Source organism: Tiliqua scincoides, chromosome 2 (assembly GCF_035046505.1).
Source record: "Tiliqua scincoides isolate rTilSci1 chromosome 2, rTilSci1.hap2, whole genome shotgun sequence".
Taxonomy (NCBI): Eukaryota; Metazoa; Chordata; class Lepidosauria; order Squamata; family Scincidae; genus Tiliqua; species Tiliqua scincoides.
The window spans coordinates 241,755,713-241,766,513 of record NC_089822.1 but is presented as its reverse complement, the minus strand read 5'-3'; the positions used below and the strand labels follow the sequence as shown (position 1 = coordinate 241,766,513).

Here is a 10,801-nt window from a genome sequence, read left to right as displayed (position 1 = left end):
CCCCTTTGAAAGGCATCTAGGCCAGATGCCATCACCACATCCTGCGGCAAGGAGTTCCACAGACCGACCAGGCGCTGAGTAAATAAATCTTTTCTTTTGTCTGTCCTAACCCTCCCAACGCTCAATTTTAGTGGATGTCCCCTCGTTCTGGTGTTATGTGAGAGTGTAAAGAGCATCTCTCTATCCACTTTATCCTTCCCATGCATAATTTTGTATGTCTCAATCATGTCCCCCCTCAGGCGCCTCTTTTCTAGGCTGAAGAGGCCCAAACGCCGTAGCCTTTCCTCATCAGGAAGGTGCCCCAGCCCAGTAGTCATCTTAGTCACTCTCTTTTGCACCTTTTCCATTTCCACTATGTCTTTTTTGAGATATGGCGACCAGAACTGGACACAATACTCCAGGTGTGGCCTTACCACCGATCTGTACTATGGCATTATAATATTAGCTGTTTTGTTCTTAATACTTTTTCAAATGATCCCAAGCATAGAATTGGCCTTCTTCACTGCTGCCACACATTGGGTCGACACTTTCATCAACGTTTCCACCACCCCCCTAAGATCTCTCTCCTGATCTGTCACACAGCTCAGAACCTACATGTGAGGTTTGATTTTTTGCCCCAAAGTGCATGACTTTGCACTTACTTACATTGAAACACATCTGCCATTTTGCTGCCCATTCTGCCAGTCTGGAGAGATCCTTCTGGAGCTCCTCACAATCACATCTGGTCTTCACCATTTGGAAAAGTTTGGTGTCATCTGCAAACTTAGCCACCTCACTGCTCACCCCTCTCTCCAGGTTATTTATAAAGAGGTTGAAAAGCACCAGTCCCAGGACAGATCCTTGGGGCACACTGCTTTTCACCTCTCTCCATTGTGAAAATTGCCCATTGACACCCACTCTCTGTTTCCTGGTCTTCAACCAGGTCTCAGTCCTGGAGAGGACCTGTCCTCTAATTCCCTGACTGTGGAGTTTTTTCAGTAGCCTTTGGTGAGGGACCGTGTCGAATGCCTTCTGAAAGTCCAGATATATAATGTTAGTAACTGAAGACAGACTGTTAAATATTAATGTATTATGCTTCATGGTCTGTGTCCCCTATCAGAAAAGTAAATGTGCCCTGCTATGAATATTATGTGACCCCTGCTGGGTTTTTGTTTTCTTAAGTTCTCCTTTTTTCCTGAAAAACAAAGGAGAAATGAAAAACACATTGGAGGAGCTTTATGATTTTTAGCCATCACCCGCTGAGTCTAGCATATTTTACAGGATCCCATATCTATCACTAATAGAATATACCTGCTCAAAAATTAAAAAAAAAAGTGAGAGTTCACATTTTCTACATGGAAATCTCTTCATCCTTTAAGAAATAACTATGGTTCTTCTGTACCTCCTGGTTTGTATAAACATGATGTTGTAACACTCATGGGCTTTCTTCTACCTTTCTAGGATTTTATTTTCAATATTGGTATTCTGGTCAGGACTGACCCAAGATTTCCTGCCACCTGATGCAACATGCCAAATTCTGTTTTGCCCTTATTATTATTATTTATACAATTCAGGTAGGGCCTTGGTATCTGTGAGCGATCCGTTCTTGGACCCCCCCCCCTACTGAAAACCATGGATAATGAAATCTGCTGTTTTGACCCCTTTAAATCTTCTGAAGGTGACAGGCACTGCACTCCATTTGCCTCTGGAGGGCTTTCTGAAGCCTGCAGAGGACATGCACGACTGCCCATGGCCTCTGTGGGCTTCAGAATAGCTGAAAAGGCCAAAAAACCGCTAGTTCTAAGGCCTGAGCATTCAGAATGAGGCCCCAGGTTTCAAAATGCCTTATAAGGTATGAAAACGACACTCCCTCCAGAAACCAGAAGTAGCGGTTTTTGGCCTTTTCGCCATTCTATGGCCCGCAGAGGCTGGAGGCAGACCTCTGCAGGCTTCAGAAAGCCCTCCAGTGGTGACCGGAGCTGTGGGTCACCTTTGGAAGGTTCAGGTTGGACCAAGTCTGGCTCAAACTTTTCCGAGTGGTGAAGACCAGAAGTGATTGTGAGGAGCTCCAGAAGGATCTCTCCAGACTGGCAGAATGGGCAGCAAAATGGCAGATGCGCTTCAATGTCAGTAAGTGTAAAGTCATGCACATTGGGGCAAAAAATCAAAACTTTAGATATAGGCTGATGGGTTCTGAGCTGTCTGTGACAGATCAGGAGAGAGATCTTGGGGTGGTGGTGGACAGGTCGATGAAAGTGTCGACCCAATGTGCGGCGGCAGTGAAGAAGGCCAATTCTATGCTTGGGATCATTAGAAAGGGTATTGAGAACAAAACGGTTAGTATTATAATGCCGTTGTACAAATCTATGGTAAGGCCACACCTGGAGTATTGTGTCCAGTTCTGGTCGCCGCATCTCAAAAAAGACATAGTGGAAATGGAAAAGGTGCAAAAGAGAGCGACTAAGATGATTACGGGGCTGGGGCACCTTCCTTATGAGGAAAGGCTACGGCGTTTGGGCCTCTTCAGCCTAGAAAAGAGACGCTTGAGGGGGGACATGATTGAGACATACAAAATTATGCAGGGGATGGACAGAGTGGATAGGGAGATGCTCTTTACACTCTCACATAATACCAGAACCAGGGGACATCCACTAAAATTGAGTGTTGGGCGGGTTAGGACAGACAAGAGAAAATATTTCTTTACTCAGCACGTGGTCGGTCTGTGGAACTCCTTGCCACAGGATGTGGTGCTGGCGTCTAGCCTAGACGCCTTTAAAAGGGGATTGGATGAGTTTCTGGAGGAAAAATCCATTATGGGGTACAAGCCATGATGTGTATGCGCAACCTCCTGATTTTAGGAATGGGTTAAGTCAGAATGCCAGATGTAGGGGAGAGCACCAGGATGAGGTCTCTTGTTATCTGGTGTGCTCCCTGGGGCATTTGGTGGGCCGCTGTGAGATACAGGAAGCTGGACTAGATGGGCCTATGGCCTGATCCAGTGGGGCTGTTCTTATGTTCTTATGTTCTTATGTAACACGGGTCCAAGAGACCCGCGTTGAGCCAAATCTGCAGATATAAAATCCACAGATAAACAGGCTCCACCTGTATTTGTATACCACCTTTCTCATTGACTCTAACAATGAGTGACAGTATTACAGACACAATGCGATTCACATAGGCAGGGTGACACAAAATCCCATTTTTACAAATAGAGTTTTTACAATGTACTACGGGAATCTCACTGAATTCACTTCCAGATGTTTTCCCTCCTGTGTGGTCATCTTTTTTTGCCAACACATGCTGTCTAAGCTTCCAGCAGGAGCAGCTACAAATCAGCCAGGTGTTATTTGTTCTTGGCAGCAGATCTCCACTCTCCTCCACCTCTCGATGGCTTATCACAGTTGACTCCTTGCCCTCTTACAGCCTCAAGCTCAATGGCAATTCCTCGTGGCTTTATTGTTTCACAACAGCTTTTCAGCTATGACTTTCTCCCATCCAAACCATGGCCATGTTTACTCCCACTTAGCTTTTTCAGGCAAGTCACAGCTTTAACCTCCAGACCACACATCCTGCCCTTACCTAGTGATGTGCCAGGCTCTGTTCCCCCCACTCGCTGGATTGAAGGAAGGAGGGACAAAGCAGAAGTGTAAAGGAAAGGAGGGTTGTGGGCTGCTAGAGCACCTCTGGGGCTGTAGCCCACCAATGTCCTCCCCTCTTCATCCCTTTCTTCCTCTGCAATTCAGAGAGTGGGAGGAGGAAGAGCAGCGGGGAGACAAGTATCCCCCACCAATCTGCTGCCTAAGTGCATGTCTACTCAGAAGTAAATCTCCTTTATTTCAATGGGACTTACTTCCAGGTGAGCATGTATAGGATTGCAGCCTTAGGGCTCAATCCTGAGAGCCAGGATGGTGTAGTGGTTTGGGAGGTGGACTTAGCCCTGGATGATCCAGGTTCAAATCTCCCCTCAGCCACAAAGCTTCCTGGGTGACCTTGGGCCAGTCACTTTCTCTCAGCCTCACCTACCTCGCAGGGTTGTTGTGAGGAAAAGAAGGAGGGGAGGAGCAGCTGTGTAAACCGCTCTGAGCTCTTTGGAGGAAGGGCGGTATAAAAATGTGAACAAATAAACACAGCCCCAATGGGCGTACACTGATCTGTGCCTACCCTTCAGCAGGTGCAGAACTGTGTCAGTTCCCAGCTCAGGAGGGAGCACTGGATTCAATGCTCAGAGTCTGCCGCCGTCTCCAGCCCCCTCCAGGCCTAGTCTGCCCTCCCGCCTCATTCTGCCTCTCCCATCCCAAATAAGCTAACTGCCGGCAGGTGGTGTAGAAGCGCCATGCAGTTGTCTGCTCGGTGCTGAGACACAGCGCTCACTGGTGCTGGCCGCAGCACCAACCCTGCACTCTCACCGCTGGCACCCAAGCACCTTATGGCACTCTTTGTGACACCCGGAGCCAGCGGTGAGTATAGAGGGGGTAGCCCGATAGGATCAGGCTGTTAATCTTATGGATAGGCTGGCCCTGATTACAGTAGATGAACTTGGTGTAATCAAATTAAGTGTAACAGTGGCCAGATCCATTTCTGCCCTATTTACATCTATTTATGTAGATAGTATACCAGCTTAAATAACTGAAAGGATCTTGGAAGCTAAGCAGGGTCAGGCCTGGTTAGTACTTGGATGGGAGACTGCCTGGGAATACCAGGTGCTGAAGGCTTATACCATAGTCTTTCGAGACTGAAGGCTGCCAACCAACTTGTATATTAACCTGAGATTCATTTACCTGTACAGAAATTAACAACATGAAAAAACATCCAAGATGGATTAGACAGAGGCAGCAATCCTATGCACGCTTTCCTGAGAGGAAGCCCCACTGAACACATTGGGACTTACTGGCTCATAGACTTGCATAGGATTATGCTGTAAGACGTCCTGATCCAAACTAGGTGTCATATTAGGAAAGAAAGGATACTGCTGTGTGTTCTCTCTAACCATATGGAAGTACCGTATTTTTCGCTCCATAAGACGCACTTCCCCCCCCCCCAAAAAAAAGTGGGGGGAAAAGTGTGTGCGTCTTATGGAGCGAATACTGCAAAAAAAAAAAAAAAAAAAACTCCGCCCCTGGCCCCGCCCCCTGCCCGCTCTGCTCTGCTTGCCTTCCCAGGAAAGTGTGGGTGGGATGGCAGTCTTGCTGAGCAAGCCCTCCTGTCTACTCAGAAGTAAGTCTCAGAGTCACTGGGGCTCACTCCCAGGAAAGCATGGGTGGGGTGGCAGTCTTGCTGAGCAAGCCCCTAGAGCAGGGGTGCTCATTATGTCGATTGAGAGCTACCAGTTGATCGCCAGGCGAAATGAGTCAATCGCAGGCTTCTCTCCCGTCCAAGCATCCCTAGGAGTGAGCCCCTGGCAGGCTTGTGAGCCCAGGGAGGGAGCCTAGGGAGTGAGTCCAGGGAGCCCAGGGAGTGAGCACCTGACGGTTCTGTGTGGTTCTGTGTGCAAGGGGTTTTGCACTGGTCTTGCTGTGATGTCTATACAGAGATCTTCCCTGCCCCACACCTTTCCCCTGCTTTTGCACTGGTATGTATGGAGATCTGCGCCTCCCCCCCCACTTCCATCTGTTGGTTCTGCGTGCAAGGGGTTTTGCACTGGTCTTGCTGTGATGTCTATACAGAGATCTTCCCTCCCCCACACCTTTCCCCTGCTTTTGCACTGGTATGTATGGAGATCTGCGCCCCCCCCCACTTCCATCTGTTGGTTCTGCGTGCAAGGGGTTTTGCACTGGTCTTGCTGTGATGTCTATACAGAGATCTTCCCACCCCCACACCTTTCCCCTGCTTTTGCACTGGTATGTATGGAGATCTGCCCCCCCCCAACTTCCATCTGTTGGTTCTGCGTGCAAGGGGTTTTGCACTGGTCTTGCTGTGATGTCTATACAGAGATCTTCCCTTCCCCACACCTTTCCGCTGTTTTTGCACTGGTCTGTATAGAGATCTGCTTCCCCCCCCCCCTTGTATTGGAATCCAGGAAGATCTGGTGAGGAGGTAGATGTGGTGTCAGCAGTGGCCCCTTTAAGGGTAAGGCCTGGGCATCCAGCAGAGTGTGCTGCACAGCTGCAGCCACTGGAAGGCAATAGGGCCCTCAGGGATATAAGGAGTACCAGAGGCAGAAAGGGTTTATGGGTTTTGAAGGAGTGCAGGTTGGAGGTAGGAGAGGAGACTGACTGGGTTTATTGAATTTGGAATCTGACTGTGGATTGTGACTGGACTTGGATACCCTGATGGATTTGACTGACCTACCTGGAACCTGACCTTGGACTGTAATTTGGCTTATTGGCTCTGGACTCTGATTTGGTAACTCTGATTGATGGGACTGATTTACTTTGCATCTGTGGACTGGAACTGGACTCACTTTTGCTTGCTGCACTGGTGAGTTGCACAAGGGGGACTGATCAGCCTTAAGCGGGCACAAGGCCCAGTGGATTGGGATTTGGCAGAACATCATTGTAGCAGAAAGATAATGTGATCCCCTATTTGTGTGCACCTGCTTTTGTGAGCTTCATAAATTCTGACTCTAGCGATGATGAGTTCTTGGGGTTTCCAGAAAACTAGAGTACTCAGACCTTTAAGTCTCCATTTGTTAATGACAGTGATAATGGTTCTTAATGCCACTGTTGACTGCTGTTCACTTTACATGGTTCAAATGTTATTCTGTTATAGTTTATTAAATATTTTACTACACTATTTGGTTCAGAATATTTTTTTCCTTGTTTTCCTCCTCTAAAAACTAGGTGCGTCTTATGGTCAGGTGCGTCTTATGGAGCGAAAGATACGGTACTCTGTTTCAACAGCTCCTTGGGGACAAAACTATTGTTTGTAAAATCTGCTGGAAGCCATTCTGAGCTCATGGGACAGATTTGGATACAAGTCAAATAAATAAATAAATGCAAACAAGTAGCCAACCATGTATACTTTCAAAAAGCCCACAATCAGAACATGAAGGAAACAGCTTTCTTCTTTGTCTATTCCTCCGCACACTGACTGGAGGTAACTGGAAGCAAATGAGTGTGGAGCCTAATTTTCTACATTAAAACAAACATAATTCCAGTAGACAAACAGAAAAGAGCAAAAACTCTGCAAACATTCACATTTAAATGTTTGTGATAGGTTAAGCCAGTGTTTCTCAAACTGTGGGTTGCACCTACTGGTTGTGACCCAATTTTTGATGGGTCACAGGCTAACAAGCTGAGGCTACCAAGAAGCTGCAACCTAAAAGGGCATGCAACCCAGAAGCCTTCTGTGGCTTCAGAGGACGAAGTGCACCTCTTCCTAGCCCAAAAATTGAGTCACAACCCATTGTGGCACACTGCGGCCACTGAAGTGGGTCACACGCAATTTTAGGTTGAGGCCTCCTGGCCCTGAATCCACGGTGGATGACACAGTGGGTTGCCAAGGTCAGGAGTTTGAGGACCATTGTTTGTTTGGCAACCTTCAGTCTCGAAAGACTATGGTATAAGCCTACAGCACCCGGTATTCCCAGGCAGTCTCCCATCCAAGTACTAACCAGGCTTGACCCTGCTCAGCTTCTGAGATCAGACGAGATCAGGCATGTGCAGGGTAACAGTTGCTGCAGAGACCATTACCTCCTTCTTTTTTTCTGGGGGAAAAATTTATATTCAATTTTCAATTTTCTCATTTTAAAATGCTGGCTTTTGAAAATGTGACATTTAGAGAGGATGCAATTCCTACACATCAGAATGTAGAACACAGATTCAATATAGCAGGACTGCAGACTTGGCAACAAAAATGTAACACTCAGTTCCACATGTGAAAAAGGGGGGGGGGGGAAAGGGAGTTGTTCTGCATCTTAGCATTATTCCCAGATAGCTGCTTTTTCTCTAAGTGTCCTGTAATTTTAAGGTTCAAAACCAGGAGTCTTCAATACAGTAAAGGCTCTGTAATATGATGATGATTAAGTAGAATTTCTGCAGAAACTGAAAGTGCAATTGTCAGGAGCCAAAGTCATTTGTAAAACTTGGTATCTTTCCATCAGTAAGTAAATAGTGCAGATAACATCTCTTTTTTACCTTCTGAGTAAAAAGCCATGAAGGAAAGGAACACAATGGCTAAATGGTCTTCCTATCATAGAATACCCATCCTCTTTTATCTTGAGTAATTAGGGGAGGAAAAGAGAACCTTTTCCCCATCACACTGAGCTTGAACAAATGCAACAGCACTGCACCACCTCTTCTTCTGCCTCCTGCAAAAACCCACTGCATGGAAGAGAAAGCCATTCTTCTTTTCTATTACAGAGGGAGGAGAGAGAGGGGTGAGCTCTCTTCTTGCTGAAGTTTTGCAGAATACAGCAATGAGATGCTGATGCTGCTGCCTTTTCCAAAGCCCAGCATGAGGGAAAGGAACTACACCGAGGGGTAAGATCAGTGACAACAACAAATAATTGCTGGCTAGGGAGCCAAATAAAGATTTGTGGATTTCCCTAAAGCAAGGGTCCCCAAACTTTTTGGCCAGAGGGCCGCATCAAATATCTGGTGTGGTGTGGAGGGCCAGAAAAAATGTAAATATAAAATTTAAGCAAATAAATTAGAGATGGAACTTAGATGAGTGAATAAATGAATGAATGGGCTCATTCTCACACAGTTCTGGTCATGTTCAGTTGAGTGGGCCAGAGGCTTTCAGGGGAAAAGAGGTTGGCTATGGGCCGGAAAGAGGATTGCTGTGGGTCGCATCTGGCCCCCGGGCCGGGGTTTGGAGACCCCTGCCCTAAAGTATTGTTCAGTATGGGTCAGGGGAAGAAAGGGCATAATAATTAGCTATGGATAAGCAATGAAGGCAAGGTTATAGGAATGCCCAAGAATGCCTGTAGCTTGTATATGAATGCCTACAGCAGGTGCAGCCTACACTACCTTGGACTGGCCTATTTTCCAATTCTGCAATCAGTGATTCTTTTAGCAGGAGATGTCAGGAATTGACCTTGTAGCACACTGCATGCAAGGCATGAGCTCTGACAATGAGTGAAGACCACTTTCCTCTGAACTGACTGCCAACTGATAGGCTGGTAACAGGCGCATAGACTAAAGCAGCACAGTTTTCTATAGTTGATCACATAAGCCATTCTTTAGGATACCACATTTAAAAACTGAAAACTATCTAACGAAAATATGAAGTGTTGCATTTTCCCCTCCCACCCACTCTGCAGTCCTGCAATGTAGCGTTGAAGCATTCCAGTACTCCTGGAGGAATGACAGATGTGAGGTGCTCACACACCACCTAAAGAGCACAGTGGACATTCTTGACTGCTTGCACTGTTGCAGTGCCCACAAAATACTTGCAAAGTCTGCTGTTCTTGTCCAGAAAGCAAACAGTTAAAATTAAGCAGACAAGAATCCAAAAAGGAAGGGGAGAAAAGACACATTCTGAATGCTCCCTATGGTTACTGCTGCCATGGATATTATTCCATCAACGTAATTTCAGAGACAAACCAGATAATGTGCTCTTGTGGCAGCCTTTGAAAATGTAGCATAAAAGAGAAAACTATTGCAGCTATATTCCGAATAACCATTTCTCAGATATAAAGAGTTGCTACAGCTGTCGGATGACTGACCATCCTTTGTGATGCGATTGCTTGGGAAGAGTCCGGATGACCAGTTTGATGTTTTCTGAATGGGACCTAACTACTAGAGGAGCTGTTCTCCTGAATGGGCAATCTGCCTGCATGGTCTGGGCCAAGAATCAATGCTCTCCAGAGATGTGACACAGAAAAGACAGCATCTCTGAATCTGCAGGGCTTAGCTAAACATTCTGAAAGAATGACTTTCAGCTCTGTTTTGTTTTTGTATTTTCTAGGAGCAAAAAAGAGGAAAGCAAACCTTCATCAGCTTCCTCTTTTTGCCAGCACTGCCAGTTGTATGGTACTGGCAGCAGTAGAGGGGTCATTTTGGCCGAGAATGACCTCTGAAAAGAAGAAAACATCATGATTCGGGGGGGGGGGGGATGGCAGCTCCCCATTGACAAAATTGGGAGGGCTGTTGTCACTCTTATGGTCTATCTAAATTTCTAAAAAAAATAGCTGCATGGCTAGGAGGGAATTGGTAATAAGGAAACTCATAGGGACAGGTAAAGAGTGCATGGAAGTTACTTAAAGTCACAATAACAGAAACTCATTTAGAGTGGACATCACCAGTTTTAGATGTACCCCATCATGGCTCAGAAGTGAAATAAAATGACAAGATTTTCACTCCTCCCCTGGCCTTCCCCCATGGCCCCAATTACCTCTCCACCACCTGGCGCTCTTATGGAGCGCTGGGTTGCTGTCACCCATCCTCCGCCTGGTGCTGGCTCAGTACAAGCTTGCACTGATCCAGCGCCCATGTTGGCTGGGCGGAATGTGTTGCAGGCATGCCTTAGGGCATGTTTGTGACACTGCACATCGGCGCTGAGCCGGCACAAAAAGGTCAGGACTGGACCCTTATAATTAGCTATGCTTCCTCCAGGAAGGGGTGCACTTGCGCTCACCACTAGTAAGGAACACTAGTAAGTAAATTAAGTAAGCTTAATTTTACTACTGCTCACCACTAGTAGTACTCCCTTTGGTCAGCTTACATTCTCCCGACTCACTCCCTTCCTTTTCCTTCAGTTATGACCAAATGAGCAGGACAAAAAAGAACACACACTCTGGCAAAAGAAACACAAGCTAGCAATAAGGGACGTGAAAAAAGTATACAAAGATGTTCAGGGCTCAAACTGTCAAGGCAAATAAAAACTTCTTTAAGTATATTAAAAACAGGAAACCTGCCAGAGTGGTGGATGGACTGTT

The 10,801-nt window shown here is 46.4% G+C and overlaps 1 pseudogene; it reads right to left on the bottom strand.

Moving 5' to 3' along the window:
* Nucleotides 1-7,482: 7,482 nt before the first annotated feature.
* On the bottom strand, nt 7,483-7,602 carry LOC136643300 (5S ribosomal RNA; annotated as a pseudogene).
* Nucleotides 7,603-10,801: the final 3,199 nt, after the last annotated feature.